The following is a 22,285-nucleotide window of genomic DNA, read 5'->3' on the forward strand; positions in this document are numbered from 1 at the left end:
CTGCAGTTTCTTACCATCTCCCGTACCATGTCCACACACTCTCTGACCATCTTTTGTACCATATCCGCACACTCTCTATCTCTTGTATCATGTATGCAGTTTCTTACAATCTCCTGTAGCATGTTTGCAGTCTCTGACAATCTCTTGTATCATGTCTGTAGCCTCTGATCATCTCTTGTATTATGGCAGCGCAGTCTCCTAGTCTAATATAGACTGAAACGAGAGCCACCAAGCTGGAGCTCAGAGAGGACCATCTGACTGAGCCCTGCATGGTGGACCTGAGTGGTGGTCAGTGACAGCGTAGCAAGGCCTGTCTGAGGGGGGTCACTGATGTAGGGGGCAGTGAATACAGTAAGGTAAAGGGGCACTGATATAGAGGTTACCCCTTATATCAGTAGCCCCCCCCCCCACCTTACCTTATTGCATTCACTCTGCAGAAGGTGCTCTATGGTGAGCAGAGTCACTCCCCCCCCCCATACAATACGCATACATACTTAGGCTCATGTATCATGCACAGCCAATGCCTTGCAGGAAAATTACACTGGGAGGCTCCCCACCAAACATTACACACTACATATACACTATATTGTACATTACACACACCTGCACTATTTGCAATTGGCTACACCCACAAGTCAATGCTGCGCTTGCGTTACTACTTCCCTAGGGCACACAGAGGTGTCCCAGGTATTTTACAATCTCATAGTCTATGCTACAAAAAAAAATGCTAAGCCCCGCTGAAGTGTTCGGGTTTGGCTTGAAGAAAAGGTGGCAACCCTAGTACACACCGCAGCGCTTGGACAAAACAAATGTAGCCACCACATCTAAGGACTGGTGAACTGAAATATATTATGGGTTTGGGGGGGGGGGGGGGGGGTTAGATTTGTTTTAAGTGATGTTTTAGATGTTGTTATGTAAATCTGTCCTAAAGGAAAAGTAGATCCAAAGCTCTTCGGCAAAATGTCTGCAGAGCCCTCCCTAAATTTTTATGCTTAGCTTTGCATAAAGTTTTATATCAAAGAGGAGCTAGTTTTAGGCAAAAATATATTTGATTATTTTTGGAGGAATACACAAATGCCCAAAACCCATACAAATGCAAAAGCAACTTTACCTACACCAGCAGGAGTGAGGAGAAGAAGCCCTGTCTAAGTTGAAATTTATGTAGGGCAAGCAATCTCTTTTATGCTCTCATGTGACAGCACTGGGCCAATCATTAAACTCTACTGCTGTCAGGTTACAGGAAGCAGAGCAACTCACATTGATTCCCATACCTAGGAGGTACCAAGTATTTCTCTTAGCTCCCTGCTGTGAACAAATCAACAAGAAGTCAAAGGGAGGGTAAGTACAGTGCCTTGAAAAAGTATTCATACCACTTGAAATTTTCCAAATTTTGCCATGTTACAACCGAAAACGTAAATGTATTTTATTGGGATTTTATGTGATAGACCAACAAAAAGTAGCACATAATTGTGAAGTGGAAGGAAAATGATAAATGGTTTTAATTTTTTTTACAAATAATTATCTGAAAAGTGTGGCATGCATTTGTATTCAGCTGCCTTTACTCTGATACATCTAACTAAAATCTAGTGAAATTGCCCTCAGAAGTCACCTAATTAGTAAATAGAGTCCACCTGTTTAAACTTTAAACTTTTAAATTTAAACTCAGTATAAATACAGCTGTTTTGTGAAGCCCTCAGAGGATTCTAATAGAACCTTAGTGAACAAACAACATCATGAAGGCCAATCAACACACCAGGAAGGTCAGGGATAAAGTTGTGGAGAAGTTTAAAGCAGGGTTAGATTTTAAAAAAAATATCCCAAGTTCTGAACATCTCAAGAAGTACCGTTCAATCAATCCTCCAAACATGGAAAGAGTATGGCCCAACTGCAAACCTACCAAGACATGACCGTCCACCTAAACTGACAGGCTGGGCAAGGAGAGCATTAATCAGAGAAGCAGCCAAGAGGCTCATGGTAACTCTGGAGGAGCTTCAGAGATCCACAGCTCAGGTGGGAGAAACTATTAGTTGCGCACTCCACAAATCTGGCCTTTATGGAAGAGTGGCAAGAAGAAAGCCACTGTTGAAAGAAAGTCGTGAGATGTCCCATTTGCAGTTTGTGAGAAGTCATGTGGGGGGACAAAGCAAACATGTGGAAGTAGGTGCTCTGGTCAGATGAGACCAAAATTGAACTTTTTGGACTAAAAGCAAAATGCTATGTGTGGTGGAATACTAACACTTCACATCACCCTGAACACACCATTCCCACCGTGAAACATGGTGGTGGCAGCATCATATTGTAAGGATGCTTTTCTTCAGCATGGACAGGGAAGCTGGTCAGAGTTGATTGGAAGATGGCTGGAGCCATATAGAGGGCAATCTTAGAAGAAAACCTGTTAGGTCTCTTTCACACGAACGATCCGTTCAGGTCCACCTATCAGTTTTCCAGGCGGACCTGAACAGACTCTCCATAGATCTCTATGGAGCGACAGATGTCAGTGGTGACATGTCCGCTGACATCCGACCCGCTCCGATCCGAAAAGGTGCGATGGAGGACAAACCTAATTTTCCATCCATCTGACAATCGGATCGGGTGACGACGGACACTATGGTCCGTCCTCATCCGATCCCCCATAGGGGAGAGCGGCGTTCTGACAGGTCCTTCACTGCACAGTGTGCAGAGATGGACCTGTCATCTTCCTGCTCAGCGGGGATCTACAGAGCGACCCCCCGCTTAGGAGAGCGGGCTCTGTACACGGACACGTCCGTGTGAAGGAACCCTTAGGCCGCGTACACACGCGCGGACTGTTTGCCCAACCTTGTTCGTCAAACAGTTTCGGCAAACAGTCCGCTTTGCATGAGCGGACTTGCCCACACACGAGCGGACTGTTTCAGCGAACTGTTTGCCAAACAGTTCGCTCAACTTTTGAAATGAACGGACTCGCCCACGTAAGAAGGAGGCAAATCCGCCCATTTCGAGCGCGTGTACAGGTAGGCGGGGCCCGCGAAGGAGACGTTGCGGGCTCCGCCGCCTGGAATGGGCTTAAAGGGGAACCCCAACGCCGAAAAAAATCGGCGTGGGGGTCCCCCCAAAGTCCACACCAGACCCTTGTCCGAGCACGCTACCCGGCCGGCCAGGAAAGGGGGGCGAGCGAGCGCGCCCCCCCTCCTGAGCCGTACCAGGCCGCGTGCCCTCAACATGGGGGGTGCCTTGGGGAAGGGGGGGCCGCGCGGCCCCCCCACCCCAAAGCACCTTGTCCCCATGTTGATGAGGACAAGGGCCTCTTCCCGACAACCCTGGCCGTTGGTTGTCGGGGTCTGCGGGCGGGGGGCTTATCGGAATCCGGGAGCCCCCTTTAAGAAGGGGGCCCCCGGATACCGGGCCCCCGGATACTGGCCCCCCACCCTATGTGAATGAGTATGGGGTACAATGTACCCCTACCCATTCACCTGTGAAATAAAGTACAAAAAAAAACACAACACAGGGAAAAAATATTTTATTGCACAGCTCCGGGGGTCTTCCGTCTTCGGGGGTCTTCTCGCCGGACTCCTCCGCTATCTGTGTGTAGCTCTTTTGCTAGCGGAGGAGTCCGGCTTTCTTCCTCCCCACCGCCGGCCTCTTCTCCCGACTTCGGGGGTCTTGTCCCCCTCTTCGGTTCTTCTGCCGGGCCACCGCGCCTTCTTGTAGCTCTTTTACAGGCGGTGGCCCGGTCTTCTGTCACCGCTGTCGCCGCCGCCGCCGCCGCCTTCCGTTCTTGTTCTTCTTCTTGTTCTTCTTCTTGTTCTTGTTCTTCTTGTTCTTCTTCTTCTTCTTCTTCTTCTTCTTCTGCTGGAGATGTTGACTCGACGAGCTCTCCGGCCGGAATGCCAGAGCCGCGCTGTGCGGTCACTTATATAGTGACAATGGGGCGGTGTCACATGGTATATGTCACATGGGTTGGTCACATGGGTTGATGTCACATGGGGACTATGACATCGTAAGGGGGCGGGGTCACCATGTGACCAACCCATGTGACATATACCATGTGACACCGCCCCATTGTCACTATATAAGTGGCAGCGGAGCGTGTCCCTGGCATTCCGGCCGGAGAGCTCGTCGAGTCAACATCTCCAGGAGAAGAAGAAGAAGAAGAAGAACAAGAAGAACAAGAACGGAAGGTGGCGGCGACGACAGCGGCGACAGAAGACCGGGCCACCGCCTGTAAAAGAGCTACAAGAAGGCGCGGTGGCCCGGCAGAAGAACCGAAGGCGGCGACAGAAGAACGGAAGGCAGCGGCGACAGAAGACCGGGCCACCGCCTGCAAAAGAGCTACAAGAAGGCGCGGTGGCCCGGCAGAAGAACCGAAGAGGGGGACAAGACCCCCGAAGTCGGGAGAAGAGGCCGGCGGCGGGGAAGAAGAAAGCCGGACTCCTCCGCTAGCAAAAGAGCTACACACAGATAGCGGAGGAGTCCGGCGAGAAGACCCCCGAAGACGGAAGACCCCCGGAGCTGTGCAATAAAATATTTTTTCCCTGTGTTGTGTTTTTTTTTGTACTTTATTTCACAGGTGAATGGGTAGGGGTACATTGTACCCCATACTCATTCACATAGGGTGGGGGGCCGGTATCCGGGGGCCCCCTTCTTAAAGGGGGCTCCTGGATTCCGATAAGCCCCCCGCCCGCAGACCCCGACAACCAACGGCCAGGGTTGTCGGGAAGAGGCCCTTGTCCTCATCAACATGGGGACAAGGTGCTTTGGGGTGGGGGGGCCGCGCGGCCCCCCCTTCCCCAAGGCACCCCCCATGTTGAGGGCACGCGGCCTGGTACGGCTCAGGAGGGGGGGCGCGCTCGCTCGCCCCCCTTTCCTGGCCGGCCGGGTAGCGTGCTCGGACAAGGGTCTGGTGTGGACTTTGGGGGGACCCCCACGCCGATTTTTTCGGCGTTGGGGTTCCCCTTTAAGCCCATTCCAGGCGGCGGAGCCCGCGACGTCTCCTTCGCGGGCCCCGCCTACCTGTACACGCGCTCGAAATGGGCGGACTTTCCGAGCGGGAACAGTTTGCTCATTTCGAAAGTAGCCTACACACGGGCGGACTGTTCGCTCAAACACAGTTTCAGCGGACAGTTTTTCGGAATTTCCGAAAGACTTTGTCCGTCCAACTGTCCGCTGAAACTGTCAGCTGAAAGCCCACACACGGGCGGACTGTCCGCCCAAACACTGTTCAGCGGACAAGGTTGGGCGAACAGTCCGCCCGTGTGTACGCGGCCTTAGACTCTGCAAAAGACTTGAGACTGAGGCGGAAGTTCACCTTCCAGCAGGACAATGATCCTAAACATACAGCCAGAAGAATATTCATGTGTTAGAATGGCCCAGTCAAAGTTGAGACCTAAATCTAATTGAGAATCTGTGGCAAGACTTGAAAATGTATGTTCACAGACACTCTCCATCCAATCTGACAGAGCTTGAGCTATTTTGCAAAGAAGGGTGGGCAAAAATGTCACTCTCTAGATGTGCAAAGCTGGTAGAGACATATACAATAAGACTTGCAGCTGTAATTGCAGTGACAGGTGGTTCTACAAAGTATTGGGGGGGACTCAATACAAATGCACACTATACTTTTCACATATTTATTTGTAAAAAAAATGTGAAAACCATTTATTTTCCTTACACTTCATAATTATGTGCCACTTTGTGTTGGTCTATCACATAAAATCCCAATAAAATACATTTACCTTATTTGGTTGTAACATGAAAAATGTCAAGGGGTATGAATACTTTTTGAAGACACTGTATATGCAGATGTGCATTAGGCCTCATGCACATCGGGCGTTAAAATAACGTTATTAAAACACCAGTAGCTTTGCGGTGAGTTTTTCAACTTTTTTGCAACAGCAATTTTCCATATTAGCGTTTTTAATGTTATTTTATTAATTTTTTTGTTTTTTTCCAATGGATCAAAAACACTGGTGAGCCAAGTTTTTTTGCGTTTATCTACGTTTATCAGTGTTTTTTGACGTTAGAGTGTTTTTACAGCTGATTGAAAAAACTCCTCTCAGAGCCCACTAGTTTTGAGGTTTTTTTAAAGCCAAAAAACACCCCAGCCAAAAACTGCTGATAACAGCCTATGTGTGCATGGACACATAAGATAACATGCTGGGGAGTTTATTGGCCCGTAGAAAAAAACATCTGAAGCCAAAAACAGCTGCTGTATAAATGTCCAAAAACGTCAAGTGGCATGAGGCCTTAAAGGCAACGTGTTACTTTGCTTAGCAAGGATAAAGCACAGATTACTTTCATGCTTCAAATAGTTGTGAACCCTGACTGAATGACATTTAGCTAAAAGATGTGTTTCCAGTTGCATCATGGCAGCATACACTTTGGGGTTGTGACTCCACCTCCAGAACCTGATAGGACTGAATAGCTATAAATCCTAGAGAGGATCCCCCTCTCAGCATTCTCCTTTTTTTCCTCACCTGCTAGGACCAAATGGACAGAACCCCCTTTACCGCTTTGCCCCAGCCAGGTTCAAGCCTCTCCTGGGTGGAATGACCTAAATGGAAGGAACCCCACTCTGGTGGTCTCAGGGGTATGTGCCTGGCTTTTAACAAGCCTTAAATAGGCTTAATTAATATGAAGCAGCCTCCACTTCTATTTTCTGAGCACCTTCTACCTTAGCGGGCTCTCTGAGCCCTGTAGTCCCACAGCAGCAGCTCCTCTCCAGTGCTCGAGCATTGGGTACTTCCTCGCATGTGCCTCAGCATGGTACAACTGAGTTCCTGCTTCTTCCAGCATGCAAGATGGCGTTGGGTTCCTCACCGCGTGAGTGCACATGCGGGGGCGTGACATCATCCCCATCGCGACGGTGGCAGATTTAAATGGAATCCTTTCCTTTTCTGCTTGTCAGCAGAATTAAACAGCATTCTCTACTGCACCATCCTCAACTATAGCCATTATACCTGCCTGCCTATATCCTTCTTCTCTGAGTAAGCTTTCCTTATGGTGTGCCCTGTATACTTCTCCTCTTCTGTTGTCTGCTTATATCTTACTTCCTCATACGCTTTCAGGTGGCAGTTCTATCACCATTCATGGAGGCCGCTGCCCCAGCAGACCATCCTCAGCCTAATAGGTAAGGGGGGACGGACATGCTAAGTAGTGAAGACGAGAAAAAGAGAGCCTGCTACTAATGCTGCCTTATTTGGACAGCCCCATCAGGTCTTCAAGATCATCTAATTCAAATTGCAGAAGATCGCATAGAAGAAGCTGCTCAGGCCATAGGCAGAGCCGCTCAGATCGCAGAAGAATTTGATCGGGCCACAAGGAGAGTCGCTCAAGCCGCAGTAGAAGCCGTTCAAGATCATACTCACGGCTTAGCCACTCATCCATAAAATATCTCCTTCACACAGGCCATCACCTGCTTATCGCTCCCATCCAGCCACAAATTCCTGCTTGGTTTGTGGTGCCACAGCAATTCCTGAAAAAGTAGCCTGCCGTACGTGCTTCGAGGAAGCTACTAGAGAGAAGGAGTCGGATATCAGGGAGGTGACAGATATAATTAGGGAGTCTGTTAGAGACTCAATCATGCAAGTCTCAGCTCTGGAAAAGGGACTAACCTGTTCAGAGTTCCCCGCCAGCTACTCCCAGTACTTCAAGCAAGACAGAGGCCTCACCTGACAACGAAGACTTGGAGGAATCAGCTGGCTTTGATTTTTTGCTAATAGAGCCTTTTGTGAAGTCTGTAAAGGATGCAATAGGATGGGAGGAGCCTAAGAAAGCTCTGCGAAAATCGAAAAAATATTTTCCAAATCTTAAGAAGGACCTGGAAACATTTCCATTCATTGACGAACTGGAAGACCTGATTAAAGAGGAAAAACTATACCCACTTAAGGAGGCTAACGTAAGCCCGTTAGTATCACCTCCGGAGGTAAACGCGTCACTTATGTGTCTGGCCAGGCATGTAACACTACCCATTTAGGAAGCAGTAACATTCAGTGATGTGTTAGACCGCAAGATCGATCTCGACCTTAAGAGAACCTACCTAGCCACAGTCAGCGCCTGTAGACCAGCCGTGGCACTAGCAGCCATTTCCAGCTGGTCTTCCAACGTTGAGAAACTAATTATAGAAGGGGCAGAGCAAGAGAATTGCAGCCCTTCAGGAAGTCTCGCCGGGGATTTTGTTGCGGAAGCCTCTATGGATGCAATCAGGTCCTCCTCAAGAGCAATGTTGGCTTCTGCAATAGTCATCAGCATTTTCAATTTCAAAGCCTTCTATTTGGAATTTCCACCGCCACCCAGGACATTCAAGAAAGTCCTGTTACCAGTAATAGCCTTCCTAAGAGAAAAGGGGTTAAGAGTCCATCACTACCTGGATGACATCTTGCTACTATCAGACAGTCAACAATCCCTTATTTACCAACGAAAGATACAAATTTCCACATTGCAGAGTTTTGGATAGCTGATAAACTGGGAAAAAAGTAACCTCCAACCCAGAAGAGCACTGTGGCTGAAAATCTGGGCAGCAGATGCTGCCTCTAAGACCAACTGGTGCAAAAGTCCATACAATGGAACTAACCTTTTCGGGTCTAAGCTGGACAGTGCTATATCAAAAGTTACCAGTGGAAAATCAGGGCTTATTCCTTCAGACAGAAGACCAAAAGAACAAAAAACGCAACCTTTCAGACGTAACCTTCCAGAAAGGTATAGGGAGGCAAAATCCTACAAACCCAGGAAGGAGTTCAGGAGGAACTGGAGGAACCCACAGACATCCTTCTTAAAGTTCCAGACACCAAAACCCTTTGCTACAGGAGATCAAAAGTCCTTTTGAATGTGTGCCTGTCCAACCTGATGTGGTAAGAGCCAGGCTTAAGAAATTCAAGCAGGTATGGGTGGAAACCATAAAGGATCCATGGACTGTGGCTACCATTCAATTCGGCCACAGATGGAAATTCAGGAATCAGACCCCAAGAGACCAGTTCTGTGCAACCAGGTTACTGGCCTCATGAGAAAAAAATGAATCCTTCTAGTAGAATACATTCAAGATCTACTTCAGAAACATGCAATAGCAGAGGTACCACCACTTCAGAAAGGGAACGGTTTCTATTCCCCACTATTTCTGGTAAAGAAAAAACAGGAGATCTACGTCCCGTTCTATATCTAAAAAAATGTCAATAGGGGAATTCTAGTGGAAGCATTCAAGAAGGAGACCCTGCAGCCGATCCTCCATGCCATAAACATAGGAAACAGGATGCTATCCGTCGATTTGCAAGATGCATATCTTCATATTCCCAAACATGTCATGTTTCAGAGGTTCCTCCGATTTTCAGTAAACCACTCAGAGAATGATCTTTCTAGGAGCAGAACTAGACACCCGTTTGAATACAATAGAGCTTCCTCAAGGGAAGATACCCCCTTGATCCAGAAAATGCAGAAACTGTTACTAAAAACATAACTACTGGCCAGAGCGTGCCTAAGCATGCTGGGGTCAATGTCAGCAACCATCCTGATGGTTCAATGGGCACAATGGAACATAAAGGCACTTCAGATATAGTGTCTGAGACAGTGGGATGGAGGTCTATTCTTCAACCGATTGTAATCTCCAAGGAAGTCAAACTGTCAGTATGGTGGTGGACATGGGTGCACAACCTGAAGAAATTCAGGCACATAGTTTCCCCTCCCCAGAAAGTGGTCACATCGGATGCCAGCATGGAAGGTTGGGGGGCACACTACTAGGACCATTGGCCATTCAAGACACAAGATGTGGTGTCAAATAGGGGTGAGCTTCGTTTTCGTGTCAAACCCATTTTCGACTCGAACATCGGCTGTTCGAATCGAACATCGGCTGTTCGAATCGAACATCGGCTGTTCGACCGTTTGGCGAATTCCGAACATTATGGGCCGTTCGCGCCAAATTCGAGTGACGTGTCATGGCCCATAATTCACTGCGGCATCACAGTGCATTGCTGGCTGATGATTGGCCAAGCATGCACTATGACCCACATGCATGGCGAATCACAGCGCCATCTGTCTAGCGAGCTGTAATTGGCCAAAATCAGGTTGGCTTTGGCCAATTATGGCTCAGAGGGTTTAGTACACGCCCCACACTATATAGGGCCACCTACGCAGCGGCCTTGTGTACTGTGTTGCGCCGGAGGAGAGAAATAGACGGAGAGACCTGCACAGTGTACACCTAAAGATACACCAATTGCTGGTGTTCTGCTGATCCTATACCACAGGCAGGCAGCTGTTGCAGCAATTACAGTCGGTATATTGTGCCACCTGCACAGTGTACACCTAAAGCTACCCCAATTGTTGGTGTTCTGCAGTTCCTATACCACAGGCAGCTGTAGCAATTACAGTCAGTGCATTGTGCCACCTACACAGTGTACAGCTAAAGCTTCCCCAATTGCTGGTGCTCTGCTGGTCCTATACCACAGGCAGCTGCAGTAATTACAGTCGGTGTATTGTGCCACCTGCACAGTGTACAACTAAAGCTACCCCAATTGCTGGTGTTCTGCTGGTCCTATATCACAGGCAACTGTAGCAATTACAGTCGGTGTATTGTGCCCCCTACACAGTGTATAGCTAAAGCTACCCCGATTGCTGGTATTCTGCTGGTCCTATACCACAGGCAGCTGCTGTAATTACAGTCAGTGTATTGTGCCACCTGCACAGTGTACAACTAAAGCTACCTCAATTGCTGGTGTTCTGCTGGACCTATACCACAGGCAGCTGCGGTAATTACAGTCGAAGTATTGTGTCATCTGCACAGTGTACAGCTAAAGCTACCCCAATTGCTGGTGTTCTGCTGCTCCTATACCGCAGGCAGCTGTAGCAATTACAGTGGGTGTATTGTGCCCCCTGCACAGTATATAGCTAAAGCTACCCTGATTGCTGGTGTTCTGCTGGTCCTAAACCACAGGCAGGCAGCTGCAGCAACTACAGTCAGTGTATTGTGCCACCTGCACAGTGTACTACTAAAGCTACATAGTTACATAGTTAGTCAGGTTGAAAAAAGACCCATGTACATCAAGTTCAACCACAAAAAAAATAAAATAAAATTAATAATAATATCATACAATCCCATATACCCAATTCTATACCCACAGTTGATCCAGAGGAAGGAAGAAAAAAAAACCCAGCAGAGCATGATCCAATTTGCTAAAGCAGGGGAAAAAATTCCTTCCTGATCCCCCGAGAGGCAATCGGATTTTCCCCGGATCAACTTTACCTATAAATGTTAGTACCCAGTTATATTATGTACACTTAGGAAATAATCCAGGCCCTTCTTAAAGCAATCCACTGAGCTGGCCAGAACCACCTCTGCAGGGAGTCTATTCCACATTTTCACAGCTCTTACTGAAGAAACCTTTCCGTATTTGGAGATGAAATCTCTTTTACGTAAAGAGTGCCCCCTTGTCCTCTTTGTTGACTGTAAAGTGAATAACTCAACACCAAGTTCATATAAAGCTATCCCAATCGCTGGTGTTCTGCTTATTCTATCTGCAGGCAGCTGCAGTAATTACAGTCAGTGTATTGTGTCATCTGCACAGTGTGCACCTAAAGCTACCCCAATTGCTGGTGTTCTTCAGATCCTGTACCACAGGCAGGCAGCTGCAGTAATTACTGTCGGTGTATTGTGTCACCTGCACAGTGTACGCCTAAAGCTACTCCAATTGCTGGTGTTCTGCTGATCTTATCTACAGGCAACTGTAGCAATTACAGTCGGTGTACTGTGTCATCTGCGCAGTGTGCACCTAAAGTTATCCCAATTGCTGGTGTTCTGCTGGTCCTATACCGCAGGCAACTGTAGCAATTACAGTCGGTGTATTGTGCCCCCTGCACAGTGTATAGCTAAAGCTACCCTCATTGCTGGTGTTCTGCTGGTCCTATACCACAGGCAGCTGCGGTAATTACAGTCGGAGTATTGTGTCATCTGCACAGTGTACAGCTAAAGCTATCCCAATTGCTGGTGTTCTGCTGCTCCTATACCGCAGGCAGCTGCAGTAATTACAGTCGGAGTATTGTGTCATCTGCACAGTGTACAACTAAAGCTACCCCAATTGCTGGTGTTCTTCAGATCGTGTAACACAGGCAGGCAGCTGCAGTAATTACAGTGGGTGTATTGTGTCATCTGCACAGTGTGCACCTAAAGCTATCCCAATTGCTGGTGTTCTGCTGGTCCTATACCACAGGCCGCTGTAGCAATTACAGTCGGTGTATTGTGCCACCTGCACAGTGTACAGCTAAAGCTTTCCCAATTGCTGGTGTTCTGCAGGTCCTATACCACAGGCAGCTGCGGTAATTACAGTCGGAGTATTGTGTCATCTGCACAGTGTACAGCTAAAGCTACCTCAATTGCTGGTGTTCTGCTGCTCCTATACTGCAGGCAGGCAGCTGCAGTAATTACAGTTGGTGTATTGTGTCATCTGCACAGTGTGCACCTAAAGCTACCTTAATTACTGGTGTTCTGCTGATCCTATCCACAGGCAGCTGTAGCAATTACAGTCGGTGTACTGTGTCATCTGCACAGTGTGCACTTAAAGCTACCCAATTGCTGGTGTTCTGCTGATCCTATACCACAGGCAGCTGCCGTAATTACAGTCGGTGCACCCTGTCATCTTCACAGTGTGCACTTAAAGCTATCCCAATTGCTGGTGCTCTTCAGATCCTATACCACAGACAGGCAGCTGCAGTAATTACAATCGATTGATTCTGCTAGCTGCAGTATAATCAGTATATACGTCCCAGCTTTGTGCAGCTACATCTCCCTGTAGGCCATTAGTATGTCTGGAAGGCAAACAAGGAGAGGCAGTCACGAGCCAATAAAAGAGGGCAAGCAGGCTCTGTGTCTAGAGGCAACAGTGCTGGTCGTGGACACGGTGCATCCTCATCAGCACGTGGCCAGGGGACATGCTTGTCCTTATTTTCGGCAGCTGGACGCGTTGAGCCGCAACATGCCGAAGACTTGGTAGAGTGGATGACCAAGCCCTCCTCATCCTCTCTCACCCAGGCTCAGGGTACTGACAAAGCAGCTGCCAATGCGGCCTCTTCCCTCATCTCAATGGCATCAGTCACTCCTTTCCTAGCCCCACCATGTCCTCCTGAGGAGTCCTCTGAACTGTTTGAGCACAGTGTTGGGTACATGCACAATGAGGATGAACAGTGTTTCGAAGGCTCTGATGATGATACTCAGCTACAGGAAGGCAGTAACGTGAGCCCAGAGAGAGGGGATTCCCAAGAAGGACAGCAATCTGGCAGTCATGTTCCCCCAGCTGCAGCATACTGCCAGGTTTGCTCCAGTGAGGAGGAGGGAGGGGATGATGCGGTCACTGACTCCACGTGGGTGCCTGATAGGAGAGAGGAGGAGGAGGAGGAAGCAAATCTCCAATAAGGCAGGATGCCCTCCAGGGGCCAGCTTAAGGGCAGCACACAGACTGCATCACACCACAGAGCTCCGCATGTGCAGGGCGCTGCCTCTGCATGTTATTCCAAAAGTTCTTTGGTGTGGGCCTTTTTTGAGACAAGTGCATCAGATCGCACCGCTGCTATTTGCACCATATGTCTCAAGCGTATCTTACGTGGCCAAAACATCAGTCGCTTGGTCACCACATGCTTTACATGTGTCGACCTGCCATGCAGTTCGTTGGCAAGCGTACCTAAAAAATCCACACCAAAGAACAAAGCGGACCTCTCCTTGTTCCTCATCAGCTGCGATCTCCAACCCCACTATACCTTCAGTCCTCTCTGAAACCTGCACTGAGAGGAATGAAGGTGTAGAATTAGGTGTGTCACAGCCAAGTACTTGCGGTCAATCTGCTATCCGTACACTGACGTCCGATTGTACCAGGCAAATTTCCCTGCCCCAGCTGCTGCACCGTTGAAAGAAGTTCACTCCCAGCCATCCACATACCCAGCGGTTGAATGCTAGCTTGGCTAAATTGCTAGCACTTCAACTGCTGCCTTTTCAGTTGGTAGACTCTGCCCCCTTCTGTGAGTTTGTGCAATGTGTGTTTCCTCAGTGGCAGGTTCCCAAACACCACTTTTTCTCACAGAAGGCGATTCTGGCTCTCTACAGGCATGTGGAAGGCAATGTCCATGCCTCACTGGACAGGGCGGTCAGCGGTAAGGTGCATATTAGCGCTGTCCAGCAGGCATGGACAGGGACGTTACCTATCTTTCACGGCGCATTGGGTGACTCTTCTAGCAGATGGGAAGGATGCAGGACAAGGTGCAGTAGTATTGGAGGTTGTTCCGCCACCACGCCTCCAAAATGCTACTACTGGTGATTGTGACACACCTCTCTCCTCCACCCCCTCCTCTTCTTCTTCCTCCATGGCCTCTTCCTGTGCTTTGTCCTCGGAACCAGCAGTGCTCCGTAGACGTTCAAGGGGCTACGTAAGTGCACAGGCAAAAAGATGCCATGTCATGCTTGCGCTGGTGTGCTTGGGGGACAGGAGCCACACTGGGGCAAATATTCTGTCAGCTCTGCAGGGGCAAGCTGGGAGGTGGTTGACGCCACGCGAGCTTAAGCCAGGAATGGTGGTTTGCGACAATGGCACAAACCTCCTCTTCGGCCTCCGAAAGGCACAACTGACCCATGTGCCCGGTCTGTCTCATGTTCTCAACTTTTCTGGCAGGTACCCGGGCTTACAGGATGTCCAGAGGCAGGCCAAGAAAGTCTGTGTGCATTTCCGCCGATCATATAATGCCAGTGCTCGGCTGGCTGACCTCCAAAAGGAATTGAACCTGCCCAAGAACTGCCCAATCTGTGACATGCCCACCAGGTGGAACTCTACGTTGGCCATGCTGCAGCGGCTGCACATGCAGCAGAGGGCCATCAATGAGTACCTGTGTGACTACGGCACCAGGACGGGGTCAGGGGAGCTTGTTTTTTTTTCCCACGTCAGTGGGCCATGATCAGGGATGCACTGTCCTGTCACCATTTGAGGAGGCCACGAGGATGGTGAGCAGTGACAGTACATGCATCAGTGACACTGTCCCTCTTGTCTACCCGTTGGAGCACACGTTGCATGGAATAATGGACAGGGCACTTGAGGCAGAACAGAGGCAGGAAGAGGAGGACTTCCTTGCCTCTCAAGGCCCCCTTTATTTAGACAGTGCTCCTGCTGGCCCGCCGATCACACAGGAAGAGGATGAGGAGGAGGAGGAGGATTGTGTCAGCATGGAGGTGGAGCCTGGCACTCAGCATCAGCAGCAGTCTTTTAGGGATCATTTCATTCCCAAGAAACCCGTGGACTTGTACGTGGTTGGGAGGAAGTGGCTGCTGATCATGTCGTCCTTGGTGACCCAGAGGACTCCAGACTGAATGCCTCAGCTAATCTACGCTGCATGGCCTCCCTGATCCTGCAAAGCCTGCGGAAGGATTCTCGTATTCAGTGGATCAAGGAGAGGGATCATTACTGGCTGGCAACTCTCCTTGATCCACATTACAAGGGTAAGGTTGCGGACCTTATTTTGCCATCGCAGAGGAAGCAGAGGATGAGACATCTTCAGGAGGCCTTGCAGAAAGGTCTGTGCAACGCATTCCCAGAGACTGGAAGGTTACAAATTTCTGGTCCTGGACAACGTGTTGCTGAGGCTTTGGTCAGTCACAGCGGAGTGGTGGAGAAGGTGTCCATTTGACCGATGCGTTCAGACAATTTTTTAGTCTGCAGCCCCAAGGTATGATCGGTTCCAGCAACCATCGCCAGCGTCTGATTTACATGGTGCAGGAATACCTAGAGGCAAGATCAGACTTGGACACCTTTCCCACCGAAAATCCTCTGGGTTACTGGGTCTTGAGGATGGATCACTGGCCAGAGCTTGCACAGTATGCAATTGAGCTACTGGCCTGTCCTGCATCAGCGTTCTTTCGGAATGCACAATTTAGTGCTACTGGAGGCTTTGTAACCGATCACAGGGTGTGCCTGTCCACCGACTCGGTTGATCGACTGACCTTCATAAAAATGAATCAGTCTTGGATCACCACCAGCTACCAAGCACCTGAAGCTGATGTAACTGAATAATTTTTTTTGAAATGTCAGATCCCTTCAAGACTGCCTATGCTGATGCTGAGTGACTATCCTGTTATGCAGAGTGACTTTCCTCAATGATCCCGCTGATAGCTTGGAAGAACATTTTTGGTTCTGGGCGCCGCCACCCGTGCCTAAGGCCCAATTTTTCAGCCCCTGTTTAACAGAGGCGTGTAATTATAATTTTTGATGCAATACTTTGCAGCAGGGCTCATTCCTGTGCTCCAACTAGAGTATCTGTGAGGGGTTGCAGTGTCGTGGCACCAGTGCCTAAGGCCCAATTTTTCTGCCCCTATTCAACAGGTGCATGTAATTACAATTCTTGATATAATATTTCACAGCAGGACCCGTTCCAGCGCCTGCCAAGAGTAACTGTGAGTGTTATGGCACCAGCACCACCACCACCAAAGGTCCAATTTTTCTACCACTGTTGAACAATGGCATGTAATTACAATTCTTGATATAATAGTTCACAGCAGGGCGTTCCAGCCAAGAGTCACTTTGAGGGCTTACAATGTTTTGGCAACACCAACACCTTAGGCACAAATTTCTGCAGAGCATAGAGGGCAGGCCCCTACTTTCAAACATCCAACTTACAAACATCTACTTGCAAACGGAAGGAGACAACAGGAAGTGAGATGAAATCTACACCTAGGAAGGGAAATCCTCTCCTGTAAGCCCTTGTACACACGGTCGGATATTCCGACGGAAAAAGTCTGATCGGACCATGTTTGTCGGATACTCTGACCGTGTGTGGGCTCCATCGGACTGGTTCCGTCTGAATATCCGACCGACAAAGTTTGAGAGCTGGCTATAAAATTTTCCGACAACATGATTCGATGCGCGTCAGTTGCGATCGTGTGTAGCCTAGTCCAATGGACAGGGTGACACGCATGCCCAGAATAAATTCTGAGACTGAAGCGATCGGTCAGGTAAAACTACCGTTCATAATCGATATAGCACATTTGTCACGCTGCAATGTTAAAAATTCTTTAATTCTCTTTTTCTTTAGAATGCTACAAGAATGAAGTAGTTTTGCTGCTCATATTCACACACACTTCTCCAAAACTTCTTTTTTTATTCTTTTTCCTCATTTCATGAACACAATATTTTAATTCGTCACATCTCCCCAATCATTTTTTTTTGTTTTAAATTTTGTGGTTGGTTTTTTCATCAAGATCTCCTTTTTTGACAGTTTGCTCATCTTCAGAATTTGTTTGGTGTGTTTTGTGTGTCAACTTACCACAACACCATTATTATCTTTTTATTTTATTGTTTTCTTTTTTAATCTCTAGGATGTTGTTTGGTGTTGGTGCCCCTTGTTATTAATTTGACTTTGTATTTCTGAAATGTACCTGCCTACTCACAAATAAACTGTCATTTTTGAAGTAAAACACATAGGCAAGTATTTCTTGAACCAAAAAAAACCTTTATTTAGGTGTCAGAAATAAATAAAGAGGGAGGCAGCGCTGTAGGAACTTGGGAGATTAGGGAAGCCTTTGGCCCCCTGGGCACACATCAACTATTTAAATGCAAAAATTGGTGGCCTGAAGAGTACATATTTGAGGGAGAACAGTCTGGTCCTGAAGTCCAAGAAATCCGGAACAGCAGCAGATGACACCTATGTCCCCAGGCTGTGGTCCTACAAGAGGCTGCATCTTCTGGCTGAACCCAGACTGAACCCAGGCCATCACTCTTTGGTCTTCCTTACACGCTTCCTTCCAGCCTGTGGCTGTGGTGCTGGAGGTGTGGCAGAAGGAGGAGCATGGTGTGATTTGGCCCAACAACCCCTTGTTGAGTGTGTGGATAATGAGCTCCTGACACCTGAGGTGTTGCCCCTCCTCCATTTGCTCGAGTTTGCAGGCAGCCAAGGCGCAAAAGGCCTCTTGATATGTAGGGGTGGCTTTGAGGGCCGCTGAAGCCTCCCCAATTAGCTTCAGAGCCGACTCCTCCACATTAACCCCCTTTCTGGCCCTTTTGGGTGGAAGGCGGAGGGGAGGGACCTGTGATTGAGTCAGGCTCCTAGGCCTGCCCACCTCTTGGCTGCCACTTACCCCTGCCTCCTCCTGGCTGCCACGTTCCACAACAACCTCCTGGCTGCTGCATTCCACACCCTCTTCCTGGCTGAGGTCTTCCTGTGTATGAAAAAGGAACATAGTTTTCGTTTTTGGTTCATCAAACACACACAATTTTCAGCTCTTGACTGTTGCAATTTGTTAACAAAAAGAAAAGACTATTATTCTGAGCCCAGCATTTTGCATTCTTGGCCCAAATCTTTTGGCCACTACTGTCTATTGATATGTGAAACACTTGCTAAAATCAGCAATTAGTGAGCAAAAATCAAGTTAATATCATTAATTTTTACTCCAAAAATATGTAGAACAATACTATACCTGGCTCAAGCTGGGCTCCTCCAGTTCTTCCTGTCTGGAAGGCCCTGGTTGGGCATCGGAAGACTCAGCAGGGGTGGAATGAAGCATAGAAGGAAGCGTGGAAGGAAGAGTAGAGAGGGATTCCCTGACCTCAGCCTGGTCTGACAGAAACTGCATCCTCTCAAAGTACCACAGCCTGGGGACATAAACTTTATCTGTTGCTGCTCCAGTTTTCATGGACTCACCTTCTTTCATGGATGCACCTTCTTGCGCTCCCTCAGATATGTACTCCTCAGGCCACCAATTTTCGTTCTTAAATAGCTGATGTCTGCCCTGGGGACCACCTGCTTCACAAACTCCAGCAGTTTTTCCATCGTTGCCTGCCTCTTTAATTTGTTACTGTAGTGGGGATGTGTAGCTTGCCACAGACAGGGCATCTCCCTGTACTCAATGAAAAGGGGGAGAAAGCTATGGTCGTTAAACCCATCCATATTATCTGCAAGGCACAACACAAGACAAACCCTAATGTCAGGCTAAACTCTCATAATCTTGTGGTGCAGTGGGGAGAGCACACAGCGGAGACACAGCAGGGGCATGATAATAATTTCACTAGCGAAGAGGAGGATGAGGAAAGCCCGGAGCCAGAAATGTCCCGATCCCAGAGGAGAAGATTTAAGGCCTGAAATATGTCTTTTGGAGAGATGTTGGATATGGTGGACATACTGAAGAGGAACGACTATGATGGGAAGTATGGACCTTACCCAAACCCAAATATCAGAAAGGCCAACATCATGAATAAAGTTGTGAAGAGTCTTCAGAAGAATTTTGGGGTACGCAGATCCAAGGATCAACTGAGAAAACGCTGGTCAGACCTGAAACTGAGGGAGCACAATTAGTACAGAAGGATCCAGCGTGTTCTTCAAAAAAGTAAGTAGTTGTCGTGTGTTCATATGATTATTCTTGCTTGCATACTGCTCCATGTGCTTTGATTTCATATTGTGCAGTTTAAAATGGCCACTTTCAAGTTCATGGTTTCATTCGTTCGTAGGAAACATCATTCTGCAGGTAAGTATTCCAGCTTAACAAAGTGTCCACAATAATGTTCTCACCTTGGAACTTGGCCAAAAAACACAATTGTACAACACTTCCAAGGAAAGTTTCATATTCCTATTTCTGCCCTCTGTGTGCTAATTATGTCTTTTGGAGAGATGTTGGATATGGTGGACATACTGAAGAGGAACGACTATGATGGGAAGTATGGACCTTACCCAAACCCAAATGTCAGAAAGGCCAAGATCATGACTAAAGTTGTGAAGAGTCTGCAGAAGAATTTTGGGGTACGACGATCCAAAGATCAACTGATGCCGCGTACACACGAGCGGACTGTATGGCGTACTTAGTCCGTCGAAACACATTTCAGCGGACAATCCGCTCGTGTGTGGGCTTCAGCGGACTTTTTCAGCGTGCAGTCCGGCGTACTAAGAATTTCGGATTTTTCGAAATTCTGTCCATCGTACTTTGGTTTCAGCGGACAATCCGCTCGTCAGTATGCTAGTTCGACAGACTAAGAATGGCGCATGCCCAGAAAGGATTTACACGGTGGAAGGGTGCTTTGCTGTGTCTTGGACTTCCTATTTCTAGTCCCGTCGTACGTGCTGTACACGTCATCGCGCAAGCTTTCGACGGACTGTTTGTGCATCCGTGTGTGGTCAAGTCCGTTCAGTCGAAAGTACGACGGACTGTCCGTCGGATTGTATGACGAACTAAGTACGCCATACAGTCCGCTCGTGTGTACGCAGCATGAGAAAGCGCTGGTCAGACCTGAAACTGAGGGAGAACGATCAGTACAGAAGGATCAAGCGAGTTCTTCAAAAAAGTGAGTAGTTGTCATGTGTTCATATTATTATTATTGCTTGCATACTGCTTCATGTGCTTTGATTTAATGTTGTACAGTTTAAAATGGCCACTTTCATGTTCATGGGTTCAATCGTTCATAATAAACATTGTTCGTTAGCCCACTCCAGAAAGTGTTCTCCACTACTCTTCTGGCTCTGGCCAGCCGCAAATTAAAGATCCTCTGATCCGGGGTGAGAGTCCTCATCGGGAAAGGCCGCATCAGATGATTTGCCAGAGCAAACGCCTCATCCGCGACAAAAACAAAGGGGAGTCCTTCAACATTCTCCTCTGGAGGTGGCAAGCCCAGATTGCCACTCTGGAGATGCCAGTAGAACTCTGTCCGCTCGAACACTCCACCATCTGACATACGGACATTTTTCCCCACGTCCACATACAGGAAGTCATATGTCCCTGACACCACCACCAACATCACAATACTATTATACCCCTTGTAATTATAATAGTAGGACCCCGATTTGGGGGGTGGGACGATGCGGACGTGTTTCCCATCAATTGCATCTCCACAATTGGGAAAGTTCCAACGGCTGGCAAAGTGGGAGGCCACGGGCTGCCATTCCTGTGGCGTTGAAGGAAACTGTGGAGTCAAACAAGAAAAAAAAAATAGTCATTTTGCACATCAACATTGCAAGCAGATTAGACATAAACATTTTTGGCCAAGATCAGTATAACATTTTGGGAATTGAGTATTTAAAGCCAAAAGTATAAGGTCCCCTTATCAGATTCCTCCCCCAGGTAACACTCTCCACTTCATTGAGAGCTGAATGCATAAATAATGTGTGATACTTTGGCCAGCCCCTCCTTACTTACACTATTGGCAGCCCACCGGACAGGTTAACCGGTTCCCGACCAGCGCAGGCCGATGTACGTCAGCAGAATGGCATGGGCAGGCATATTGGCATACAGGTACGTCCAATCTTTAATGCCGCCCTGCCATCGCGTGCCAGTCGGGACCCCCGTGAGTCCGGTCGCGGGTCCCGCGGACTCGATCGCCTCAGGCATACCTGCGATCATCTCACGGGGCGGCTGAACGGAGAAATGCCATTGTAAACAGCATCTCCCCGTTCTGCCTAGCAACAAGTGACGCTGATCTCTGCTCCATGTGATTGGAGCAGAGATCAGTGACTAAATGAAAGCCCAGCCCCCCACAGTTAGTAACACACCCCTAGGAACACTTAACCCCTACACTGCCACCCACTGGTTAACTCCTTCACTGCCAGTGTCATTTACACAGGAATCACTGCATTTATATAACAGTGATTGCTGTATAAATGACAATGGTCCCAAAAATGTGTCAAAAATGTCCAATGTGTCTGCCATAATGTCGCAGTCACAATAAAAATCGCTGATCGCCACCATTACTAGTAAAAAAAAATTATTAATAAAAATGGCATAAAACTATCCCCTATTTTGTAAACGCTATAACTTTTGCGCAAACCAATTAATAATCGCTTATTGCGATTTTTTTTACCAAAAATGTGTAGAAGAATACGTATCGGCCTAAACTGAGGGAAAAAATGTTTTTTTTGCCACGCATGCTCACAATCAAATTCGGACACGGAAGCGCTTGCTCAGGTAAAACTACTGCTCGTAATCGATATAGCACATTCGTCACGCTGCAATGTTAAAAATTCTTTCATGAAGCGCTGTAGTGAAATGGCTGAACCAGAGTGACTCCATGTTTGTAAGTTCATATAGGATTAACCTGGTTAACTTTACTAGCTGGCTTAGATTCTGTATCTGCAGACTGTAGCAGTTTTTCTGTAAACATGCACATAAGGAAATATAGCTTGCATAGGCAGTCTCATTCTATGCTGTCTAAATAAAGAAATTGTGTCACAATATGTCTGGGCCACATATCCCATGACTGTGATTCAGAAGCAGATGACATGAGTAATGATATGTAATGATATGTAATGATATGTAATGATGGTGTGTAGTGTACGCCTCTATGTTAACCACACCCATGTTCTATGCAATGATTGGTTGATAGGG

This window comes from Lithobates pipiens, unplaced genomic scaffold (assembly GCF_037356315.1).
Source record: "Lithobates pipiens isolate NorthernLeopardFrog02 unplaced genomic scaffold, aLitPip1_a1.2 Scaffold_27, whole genome shotgun sequence".
NCBI lineage: Eukaryota > Metazoa > Chordata > Amphibia > Anura > Ranidae > Lithobates > Lithobates pipiens.